This window comes from Ixodes scapularis, unplaced genomic scaffold (genome assembly GCF_016920785.2).
Source record: "Ixodes scapularis isolate PalLabHiFi unplaced genomic scaffold, ASM1692078v2 PGA_scaffold12__126_contigs__length_90152505, whole genome shotgun sequence".
Lineage (NCBI taxonomy): Eukaryota > Metazoa > Arthropoda > Arachnida > Ixodida > Ixodidae > Ixodes > Ixodes scapularis.
Window position 1 is genome coordinate 34,875,497 of NW_024609838.1, and position 11,791 is coordinate 34,887,287.

Sequence of the window (11,791 nt, forward strand, 5' to 3'; positions counted from 1 at the left end):
GGGGTGGCTTTATAGGGGCGAGTGGGCTTCAACCACTCCCGCTAAAGCGCGAGCGCGTACGCAATGCGGTCGGTTTATTATTCCAGGCAGTTCTCTCCAGGGGACCTATGTTGGACAAATGTTTCGTTTCTCCTAAAAGAAACGGAAGTGACGACATCGCGTCTGATTGGTTGAGGCTCGAATGACGAAAGTTCCCTACGAAAATGTGGGCGGAGACGGCGAACCGCCCCCACCGGAAGTGACAGCACTTTGACGTATCGTTTCCTCGGTGTTTCGTCTGAAAAGGGAACGAGTCTGTCGATGGTCTCTTCGCGGTAGCGGAATTGGAAACACGGCGTCTCGGAGGCAGAGTGACAGTCTTTCTAATGTTCAACTTTTTTTTTCCCTCCGGAAAGGCTCCACCGGCAGCACCGCGACACCGCGATGCCTTTGAACTACCGGAGGAAGCTTTTCGGAGGCAGTACCGTCTCACCAAGAATGTGGTCCGTTGATTGTGCGACGAACTGCGCGAGGAGCCAGAGTTGAGGCTGCGAGGTTCGTGGACGGTGATGTCTGTGGGACAGCAAGTGTTGTGCGCACTTCGCTTTTAGCCACGGGGAGCAAACTGTGCGGGAAGCTTTCAGAGCATGGTGGCGAGCGACGAGCACATAGCGAGGTATCATGCTACAGTCGGCATTGTTGTATTGTTGTGTGGGGATCCGGCGCGGATGGATCGACTTTTCCCAGACAACCGGCAAGAGGGACGACGTCGAGAGGGGCTTCCAACGGCTCGGCAGGATACCCGGCGTCATCGGTTGCGTCGACGGGACGATGGTCGCCATCGTCGGTCCGTCACAGAACGACCCCACCGTCACGAAGGCGGCGTATTGGTGCCGCAAACAATTCTACGCTCTGAACGCGACGGTGGTACGTATGATCACATATATACTACGTCTCACCTTAGCATGAACTAACTAATGGCGAATTCCACTGGGCGTTTTGGAGCGCGCCGGGATCAGTCGACCAGATCCGGATTGGAGCACAAGATCCGAACGGGGTCGCGCCGCCTAGGATCCCCAGTGGAACATGACCACTGCTCCGGGATCGGCGGGTGCCTTCCCGTCATTCAACTGCCCGGGAATCCCCTTTTCGCGGCCGCCGCGGTCGTTTCGAAGACGTTTTCGCCTCGCGGCGCTAACACGTGTTCGACGCACGAGTGGCAGGAATGGCTCAGGCGCTTCTAGCAAAGATTGCCGGAATGCCCGTAGCGCGGCAAATACCTTCTCTTCTCCTTATTGGAAAACGAACCCGCTGTCGAGCCAATGGGTAAGCAAGCGGCCATTACGAATTCTTCTGATGCCGAGACAATCTAGGAGCCCAGCCCGCGACGTGCTTCTTCTTCTTCTGAGGCGAGATGCCCCACGAGAAAAGAAGTCACGTGTGTGCGCCGAGGGCTGGCCCGGCTGGCTTCCGGTTAAATCTGCCGAAATCGTGGGAGCGACTTTTCTCGTGGCGAATTCCACGAGCCGTTTTGAAGATCGCCGGGATCGACTTTTCCGGAGCGAGCCTATTTCACTGGGCGATCGGGATCGAGACGAACGTGTTCCACTGGTCGTTTTGGATTACCTTCCGCTCCAGATCTCGATCTGGATGCGAGAAAAGTCGCTCCCCCAATTTTGGCGGATTCAACCGGAAGCCAGCCGGGTCAGCCCTCGGCGCACACACGTGACTTCCTCTCTCGTGGGCATCTCGCCTGATCTCGCCTCAGAAGAAATGGTAATGGCCGCTTGCTTACCCCTTGCCTCGACAGTCGGTTCGTTTTCCAGGAAGGAGAAGAGAAGGTATTTGCCGCGCTGCGGGCATTCCGGCAATATTTGCTAGCAGCGCCTGAGCCATTCCTGCCGCTCGTGCGTCGAACAAGTGTTAGCGCCGCGATTGCGAAAACGTTGTTGCTTAGAACTTGGGACAGGGGTGCTATGTTGCGCTTTTTGCACTCCCAGGAGACTTGGAAGAGGGAAGTGACGTCAACGACTAGAGCAAATGCAGATTGGATGTTGACAGAAGAAAACGAAATCAACACCCAATCTGCGTTTGTTGTGTCGTTGACGTCACTTCCCTCTCCCTAGTCTTCTGGTAGTACAAAAAGCGCAACATAGCCCCCCAGCCTCTACCAGACACCTGATTTGTTTCAAAAATACCCAGAACGTTTTGGGGCAATGAATCGATCACATAGCAGGCGGTATACAAGTAGACAGCGTTGAAAAATATTTATTCCACCGATTGTTATGAATGCCGATGGTGTCGGTGTTGCAGTTTTGAAGCACTGTCAGTTCAGCTCAACACCACGTTACAAAAGACGGTTTGGGGTACTGCCGGTGCTAACGCAATTTCACAGTAGAAATAGGAATTGCATGAAAGAACCGCACAGAAACACTTTATGCGGTGGCGTCAATGCCGAACATATATCAGCGATGTGACTTTCCTCGGTTAGGGCTATCTGCTTTGTCAGCGAATGAAGAACATCTTGATAAAATAAAGAGCGGAAAATACTCCCGTGTCAAGTTCTCTAATTACAGCCACTGGTTGATGTCGTACCGTGGTAATTCCCGGCCCTTCGAACGCACTAGCACTTTGTAGAGTCACATTTCCAGCGATTCCGCACCGCACACGAACGAAGGTAAACAATCAAGATGGCGGAGTGTTCCCCCTGTTGTCCTCGCCGTCAGCGCAGTGTGACAGGGTTGTCGGACAACAAATCGGGCAACACTGTTGCCGGGCGGCAGCAACATGTTGCCCGACTGTTGTTGTTGCCGCGATGTGACAGGGTCGCCGGCAACACGACTTCCCCGTGTTGCCGGATAGAGTTGTCCAACTGTCCCCTCGGTGTGGCAGGGCCTTTACCCCTCGGCTCGACAGCCGGTTCGTTTTCCAGAAAGGAGAAGAGAAGGTTTTGCCGCGCTACGGGCATTCCGGCAATCTTTGCTAGAAGCTACTGAGCCATTCCTGCCGCTCGTGCGTCGAACACGTGTTAGCGCCGCGATTGCGAAAACGTCTTCGAAACGACCGCGGCGGCCACGGAAAGAGGATTCCCCGGCAGTTGAATGACATGAAGGCAAATGCCGATCCCAGACCAGTGGTCATGTTCCACGGGGGATCCATCGCCGGCGCGACCCCGTTCGGATTGTGAGCTCCATTTCGGATCTGGTCAACTGATCCCGGCGCGCTCCAAAACACCCAGTGGAATTCGCCATCGGATCCAGATCGAGATCTGGAGCGGGAGCTAATCCAAAACGACCAGTGAAACATGTCGGTCTCAATCCCGATCGCCCAGTGAAATAGGCTCGCTCCAGAAAAGTCGATCCCGGCGCGCTCCGAAACGACCAGTGGAATTCGCCATAAGAATACTGTAAGCGCGAACGGCTTGACTGGAGCACTCGCTGCACGAGCGCTCGTGCAGCCGCCGGGGCTTTATCCAAAGCAGCTAGCTCGCGCTTTTAGTTATAGGTCAATGCCCGTTCTGAATGGGTTTGAAAAAGAGCGTAACGCTAATACGGTGTGGATATGCCATTTTAGAGAGTTATGAATTGTTAGTACTCGTTCATCTTCCGCACAGGCCTTTGTTCGACGAAGGAAGGGAGGGTTTGTTAGCTGAAAAGCTTTCGATCTCTGTTTGTTTTCATGTCGTGTTAGGCTTTTAATCATTAGTCCCTGTCCTGCATGATAAAGTTTAAACTCTCCTCTGAAGAAAAAAACAAATTTGCCTAAACTATTACGTGGATCAAAGGTAGTGGCTATTTATCATATAATTTTAATCTTTGTAACACAGGCAGCGCTCTGTCTGTGTCCTCGTTCATCCAATATTCCGTCGTTTTTTTTTTTTTTTGCGCTGTCTTAATATTTTAAGTTTGTAAACCACATAATTTATGGTGGTGTGTTGTTCAACATGTAAATAGTGTTTGACAGGGCTCCATGACAGTGAGTGCAATCAACTGTTTGTGGATTCAGTGGAATTAATGTCTACATATGTCTCACTATTGCAGGTGTGTAACACCGACTGCCGGGTGATAAGCATCGACCCACGGTATCCTGGGTCGGTGCACAACTCCTTCGCGTGGCGCTACTCGTGGCTCCGGAGCAACTTCGAGCAAGGCCGGCTGACAGACGATGGCAGGCTCCTGCTCGGTAAGCATACTCCATTTGTTGGTTCTGTACATGATGGCTCTGCACCACTTATAAGCTACAATATCACACTTATTGTTCCGAACATGGATAACTGGCATGCGCTCTGGCCATACCTGTGACACGTTTCCTTGGAAACACTCCGACGCAGCTGTCAACTACAGGGGGGAAAGGTTGCAAACAGCCGTTTTACCTGCGTAGTTGTGAGCAATTTTAAAGGGGTACTACAACGAAATTTCGGTGCTTATTTTTTGGTCTATACGTGTTCAAAAGAGCAGTATCACATTTAACTCATCAATATCTTGTCAAAAAAGGCACTAAAAGGCATTTAAATAAATTAGCCAATTAGCAAAGAGCATTTTCTAGATGTCGCTAAAGCTGTAATGCCCTTCTAGGAACCTTGACAGGTAGGGATGATAACTGTCTTACCTAGAACTATACATGCTTTGAACCTGATGCCATCCCGACAGCTCTACGGCCAGCAGAAGAGAAAAGGGGAGGGAGGAATTCCACACTCGACGGGACTCTCTTTTGTGTGTCCCAAGATGATAGAAGATTAACCCGTCACACAAAATTCACACAAAAGCAGCTTTGGGGTTAGTTGCGGTGGCCGGATCGCTGGCGTGCTTCGACCGCTTTGGTTGCCGGAACAGCTAGGGCATCCTGACGTTGTCTGCCTCGCCGCAGCTTTGCTCATCCCGAGATAAACTACATCACAATTGCACTGGATGCGACGTGCTCTCAGCTGGCTGCTCTCCGAGCGCTTGCCAGTGTGGGCTGTTTATAACGAAAAATACAGCCATCAAGCTCAAAATACAAATGTGCAATTGTCATTTACGGGTATTGTGGATCATATTCAGCCTATTTCTGAACACGACGGGTATATTTCAACTGTCGTTGAAGTATTCTTTAAAAAAAAAAAAAAGCATTAATATCATACATTTCCTTCTCCGACTCTGCAGGTGACAGCGGCTATGCCTTGGAACCTTGGCTCATCACCCCTGTCCCTGGATTCCACGCGACCTCCACCGCTTGCGGCCGGTTTAATAAGGCACATTCTTCGATAAGGTCCATTGTGGAGCGCTGCATTGGGCTGTTGAAAAGCAGATTCCAGTGTCTGCAAAGACACCGGACTCTGTATTATCATCCAACAACAGCCACCGTCATTACATCGTCTTGTGCAGTGCTCCACAATATGTGCCTTTCATCGGGGGAGGCAGAACCGGACCCTCACGAGCTAGGGTTGGTGTCTGGGCCGAGCTCGGAGGGGTCAGTGGCGGATGACGAGAGGCTAGCTCCTGCCCACCCTCGGTTCAGCCTCTCGGACAGGGGGAGGGCTCTGAGGCAGCGCCTTGTTGCCCAGTTCCAAACCCGCCACAGCCGTGCCTCCCGGAGCCCCACGCAAGCCACGATGGCAGTCGCGCCCACCAGGGACACCACCAGTGCCAAGGAGTCTGTCGCCACAATGGAGGTCCCGCCCATCAGGGACACCATCGGCGACAGGGAGCCCCTCATCGTCCTCGCCACGGTGGCACTCCCGCACACCAGAGACGCCACCGGCGACAGCGCACCCCTCGTCGTCCTCACCTCGACTGACGCCCTCGCCACCAGAGAAGCCCCCAGTGGCAGTATGTGCCTCACGTGTTGCTCCACAGTCAAGGCCGTCCATAAGCTCCACAGTGTCAACTCCAATGCTTTGCGCAGTTCGTCGCACAACCACCGTGTTACCTTTACGGACATGTAGTACCGCCTCCGAAATGCTATTCGGTGCATCACGGTGATGTTGATAAAGCTTTTTTTAATTTGCAAGCAGGGTGCATAAAATGCCTGAAACAATAACAGAATGTTTTGCGGGTTATGTAGCTAGCCAACAGGGCATCTGGCTCGCCGTTGCAGGAAACGAATAACTCAATGAGGCTACTGGTGAGACCCGTTTTGCTTCTTTTACTGCAATATATTGTTCGTATCGGGTTTGGACATCGATTCATTTTCTCTACACTTCCATTGCCCTGTTCCATTTTACAATCTATTATGGTTACCACAGGGCCAGGTGTATTACTCGATAATCGCATATTGGATTTGTGTCAGTTTGAATGTATAAAGAAGACAACAAGCAGTGTCTTTGAAATTGCTTTTTTTTTTTTTTTTACAACAATGCCGTAACATAAAAAGTAAACATGTTTGAAAGAACAGGTTGCAATACTTTCTTTAAAATTGAACATGGACTATTAAACACCGTATAAATTCCTTGTCATTATCCAGGATATATCACAGACATTATTTCACACTACACTTCACTTAATTCAGCACACTGCCATTTCGTGTGTGTTTTGTCACACATGGAAGCATGACAGATTCCATAGTAGAGGCATGTTGAGATCAACAATGATATAAGAAAACAAACAAACGAAAAACACAGGGACACAGACGAAGGAAACAGGACAAAATGCACTCTTAACTGAAGTTTATTGAAAATTTAACTTTAGTTGAGAGTGCACCTTGTCCTGTTTCCCTTCGGCTGCGTCCCTGTGTTGTTTTTTTCGGCGCTTTTTCTGTTTGCAATGAACGAACTGGCCCAAATCTCCACTTTATTTTGATAAAAGAAAAATGGCAAACCCGGAGGCCAGTTTCAGGCGGGTGGCAAGTTGTGGCTAGAGTGCAGACCTGTTGGTTTCAAATAAAGAAAACCCAGGAGCGCCCAGGGCCGAGTCCTCGCCCACCAGCGCCAAAATACGTGAGTATGATGACGCCAGCGAGCGCACCCGAGCGCCTCCGCCCCCTATTTGCCTGCGGGTAAAGGAAGTAATTCAATAGCTTGGTCCACACTCTGAGTAAACTACACAAATTACCTCGCCTGTTTCGCCAGCTCCGTAGCCCGCTCCCGCGCCTTCGACACCCGCATGGCCCAGTAGCGTTTCCAACCTTCCGGCTCCTTCCTTGGAGGCCCGAGGAAGTTGAGCCGGGAGGTTAGCTCGTTCCAGAGACGAACTTTGTCGTCTCTGGACAGCGCCGGGCTCAGCTCAGTTGCGCCGCGTATCAGAGAGGCCACATCCTCCCGTTTCTTGAGCAGTCATGAGCGCCAGTAATTTGAACTAGGCGCTCATCCGCGTCCCGCATGTTGCTCTAACCTTTTATGCGAGTTTACTCCATCTAATATTTTCTGGAACCGCTACAAAATCGTTTGTTCATTTCAATAGAACACTTGTATTTTTTTAGTTTGACAAGTTTCTTTAGAAAGAGCCGATGTGAAGGTCGCCGCCGCAAGGGATTGGCTGCCATCGCTTGACTAAAAGCAGAAAATGCCTTTCCGGTTGCCGGAGAAACAGACGCTTGAGTAGGGACTAGGTTCCAGATAGGTAACGCCGGGAAAGCGTAGGTACGGCAGGGGGACAGCGTAGCTACTTCCGCTCTTCGGTGGTTGGCTCTTGACGCCTCTCAAGTGAGTGACAGACGTCAATCTTGCCATGTCGTCACGGCGTCAAAGAGGGCGGTTTCGCGGTGCGCGCCGTTGCTTGGTTACGCTCCTCCTACCGGTACGTCACTTCCCTGCTGGAAAAAAGAGCTAAAATCTCATTCATTTTTGCACCAAAACCAATGTGCATGAATGAGCAACCCGATGAAACTTGAATGTGAAATTACCCTAGAAACCCACAAGCTGAATATAGAAAATGAGACAAAATGGATATGTATTTCGGTGCGAAAATGAATGTGCCCGAATGAGCAAAATAGGCAGACTGCCATGAGCGGTTATGTGCTTTGTAAGGATTCAATCGTTTTGAATGAGAATGCAGGATAGAAACGAATAAGCATCAATGAGCTGAAGAAGTGAAAATCCAGCAGCAGTAATGTGAAATTTTAAGGGATTTGTATGTTATGCTCATTGAATTTTTAATATTATTTCAATGGCAGAAAATATCGCGGGAAAGGTCTACTGTAGCTGCTTTTAATGCGGCAAGCACACTAAAAAACAGCTACAGCAAACCTACCTTGCGGCGAAGTGAGAGACACTCCAGTGTTGAAACACAAATTTTACTTTTCTGAAATAATACATGTGGAAACATAGGAAGCGTCGTCCTTGACAAGAATAGTTCCAGAGACACTTGGTCCGTTATTCTTGGTCAGTACCTAGCGCATGCCGCACGTCACGGCCCAGGTCACGTACGGCGCTGTTTATGTGTGTGTCATTGCTGCCATCCGCTCAGCCAACACATCGCCACTGGCGCCATGTTCACGTAGCCAGTCCTCATAGCATGCTGGAAAAAAAATGCAACTATTAAACTCTGCATAATTTTGACAGAGAAATTTGTAATATTTAAAACAACCTAAGTGTGGGGTAATTTTAATCTTGCAGTATGCAGATATATTTTTATCTTTTATATAAATAAAAAAAATGTGATACGTCTATCCTTTAGTTTATATTTGTGGGCATGACGGACATAGACGGCTGGATAACTGTCAGAATATGTAGACAAATTACAAATATATGGCAATTAACTTTTTATTTAGTGGTTTAATGAGGCATGTTGCAATCAGGCACGTAGCCAGGATTTTGTTTTGGGGGGGGGGGGGGGGGGGGCGCCCATGACAAATTGATGCATGAGGGGCAGGGGGGAGAGGAGGTCCCAACAAAATGTAAGATTTCGGGGGGGGGGGGGGGGTGGCGGGCCTCATGGGGGCCCCCCAAAATAGCCATTATTACAGGCTAACCCAATTTCGACAATTCGTAAAAATTTGTCGCTTTGAAACGTTCATTGTTAAAATTTTCTTTTTCGTTGCCTAACTCAAGAACTGCGCACCAAAAAGAATCTGGGAAGTTTTGCCGATAATGGTCCATAGAAAAGTGACAGTTGTTTTAGTCATCTCGTCACTATCTGTACAGCATATCCTCGGTAGTTGCTCCACAGTCAACCACCAATTGCAACATGCCCATTAAACCATTTTTTAACAGGTTTTGGTTAGTTAGTCAATACAGGTGATGGTTATCCACCCATGTAAAAATTATGGAAGAAAAAATGCCCTGCATATTTAAAAGATGCCTAGTTAAATGCATGCAACTTTTACCGAAAAAAATCTAGTGCACTACTGTGAAATATAATATACCAAACAGGTAAAAATAAATGTTCAAAAGGTTCGATACGCTGCACATTATTTCGTGTAGTATTTTTTTAGTAACATCTCCAAAATCTCCATTTGTTGGTTATATTAATCTGTTGCTTCTTCTTCACCTTGTAGTCAGGTCATGAGAAATTTGGCGGCCCTGTTGAATGTAATCAGTTAGTGATAAAACGGAGTAAACACGGAAAGTGCCGTAAACTACAAGCTACTCACCTTCTAGCACATTAAGTTTTGTTGGAGTCAGTGGTGGCTTCGCAGCACCTCCATCATTTATCAAACGGTTAGACACCTTGCCACTCGTAGATCGATTTTTCAAAATATTGCGTCCCCATATGGCAGTAGCCAGACTCCTCACAAACTTGGACTCTTTTTTTTTGTCGCTGACAGGCGACCCATTGGTCCAAACTAAGGGTAACACTGTCATTTACACAGACCTGCAAATGAAGCAGAGCAATGGATATAAATAAAAACAATAAAGGCTTCATTTGTAATCCTACGAAGCTGTTGGAAATTACAGCAAGTACACAAACTTCAAATTAACCGACAGTTCAAGCCAGCTTTATTTCATGACCACAATCTTAAAACATTGATCGGCCATTTTCTAATTGCAGATTTTAAGAGCAGATATAAATCTAGCTTGTGGCTTCTTTATAATTTTGTCCTTTCCAGTACTTTGTCAAAATATTAAAAAAACTAAAACGGCAACCACAGGCTATAAAAAATTTGCTGCATCAGCTTACCGTTCTTCCGTCAGTTCTGAGTTTAGCCTTCTTCACGATATCATGCTTGGTGTTTGCATTTATTGAGCATCCTTGACGGCGCAAAAAAAAGAAAAAAAAAAAACTAAGTTAAACATTTTAAATCACTATGGTTGTCTTAGGCTTTTTTTTTTTTTTTTTGTAAAATTCATGCTTCAGAAGGAAAGAGATACGCACATGCTCCAGTGCTCTCGAGCTTTGATTTGATGCTGTTTACACCCTCAAGAATCACATCCAGAATGTCTGTGTTTTTGGCCTCTCTTGTCCGCATCTTTTCAACGTCTTCCTTAAGTTCCCTTGTAGTTTTTTTTAGGGCAAGATACTTCTGATGGAGATCGTCGTACAACTTTTTGGGAACAACAGCACCATCATCCCCACTGTCTGTATCACTGTGGCTTTCGTACCTGGCATGCTTGGCACTCCGAGCCTCTGGGAAAAGTGGGTTCTTGCGCTTCTGAGACAACTTTTCTGAAATTATTTGCTTCATCTTTGCTGTTGCTTCTCTTGTACGATTCAATTTCTGCTGAGCCTGCACTATTACAAGCACCATGTAGGGAAAGCTCCAGCATCTTTTGATTTCATTGGCGGTCACATTTTCATGGACACTCTTGTCAAAATAATAATTGTAATTTACACCAACATTTCTTTGCTCTGCCAAAGAAAAATTTAGTATATAATTGCAATAAGGATTTCTTCCAATACAATTTATGTTTTCAATCACAGCAAATTATATAGAAAATTAGTAATTTTTGTGTAAAACTCAATTATGCAGTTTCTTAAATGAAATTTTAGAAAGAAAATCAGGTGACGGATTGTCTGGGTGCTATTCTCACTGCATTACTGCACTCGGCTTATCAAGCCTTTGAGAAACATCACTAGTATGTTGACTAATTAACGAAAATCTGTAAATTAACTGTTTGGGGCTATGTTACAATTGTAGTTAAGCAAACCATTGTTAGGGTACTATCGAATTGAAACAATCTGCAAAAGGGCAACAAGCTTTTAGATATTCAGAGCTGAAATTACGCCTTTTGTGTCCTGGTTAAAAAACTGCATACTGGAAGGAGCGCGTTATGTTGCGCTCACATAGTCGTTTTGGTCTGGCTTGCGGGTTTTCAGTCAAGCCATGAAAGGCAAAATTTATATCTGAAAACTTGTAGCCTTTTATAAATTGTTCAAATTCGGCAAGGCTTTAATAATAGCTCCATTTAAAAGTGCAATTGCAACACTGTCTAATAAACGGTTCTAATGTCAACCAATCACAATAATTATAAGGACAACATCCACATACATACCTATTACCTTTTCGTTTTTCTTAATAGAGAAAAAGAACAAAAATTGTTATATATTGTTTTACACTAGACAAGATGTATCAGTCATACTTAACCTCATTTCTCTGAATATTACAGAAAATTTGTAATCTTCCAAGGTGTGCTTTAAAACTATATGGGGGAATAAATAATGAACTATAGTACCAAAAAACCGAACAGACTAAATGAAAAAACAATATAATTTTAATTTCAACCAGAAACCAGCTAAAATCAGTTTTTTTTGTGAAGTATCAATTTTCATACTTTAATCTGTATTTACCTGTTAAGGCCATTGTTTTATTCAGTTACCACTTGTAGTGACATTTAGTCTTTTATTTCATAGTGTAAATAATTTTTCGTGGCAACACAGCTCATTTGTACATATTATGTGAAGGCACCGGAGGGGTTCTATGATAGTTCTAAAAGGATAAGCAGCAACAAAATGCTTGC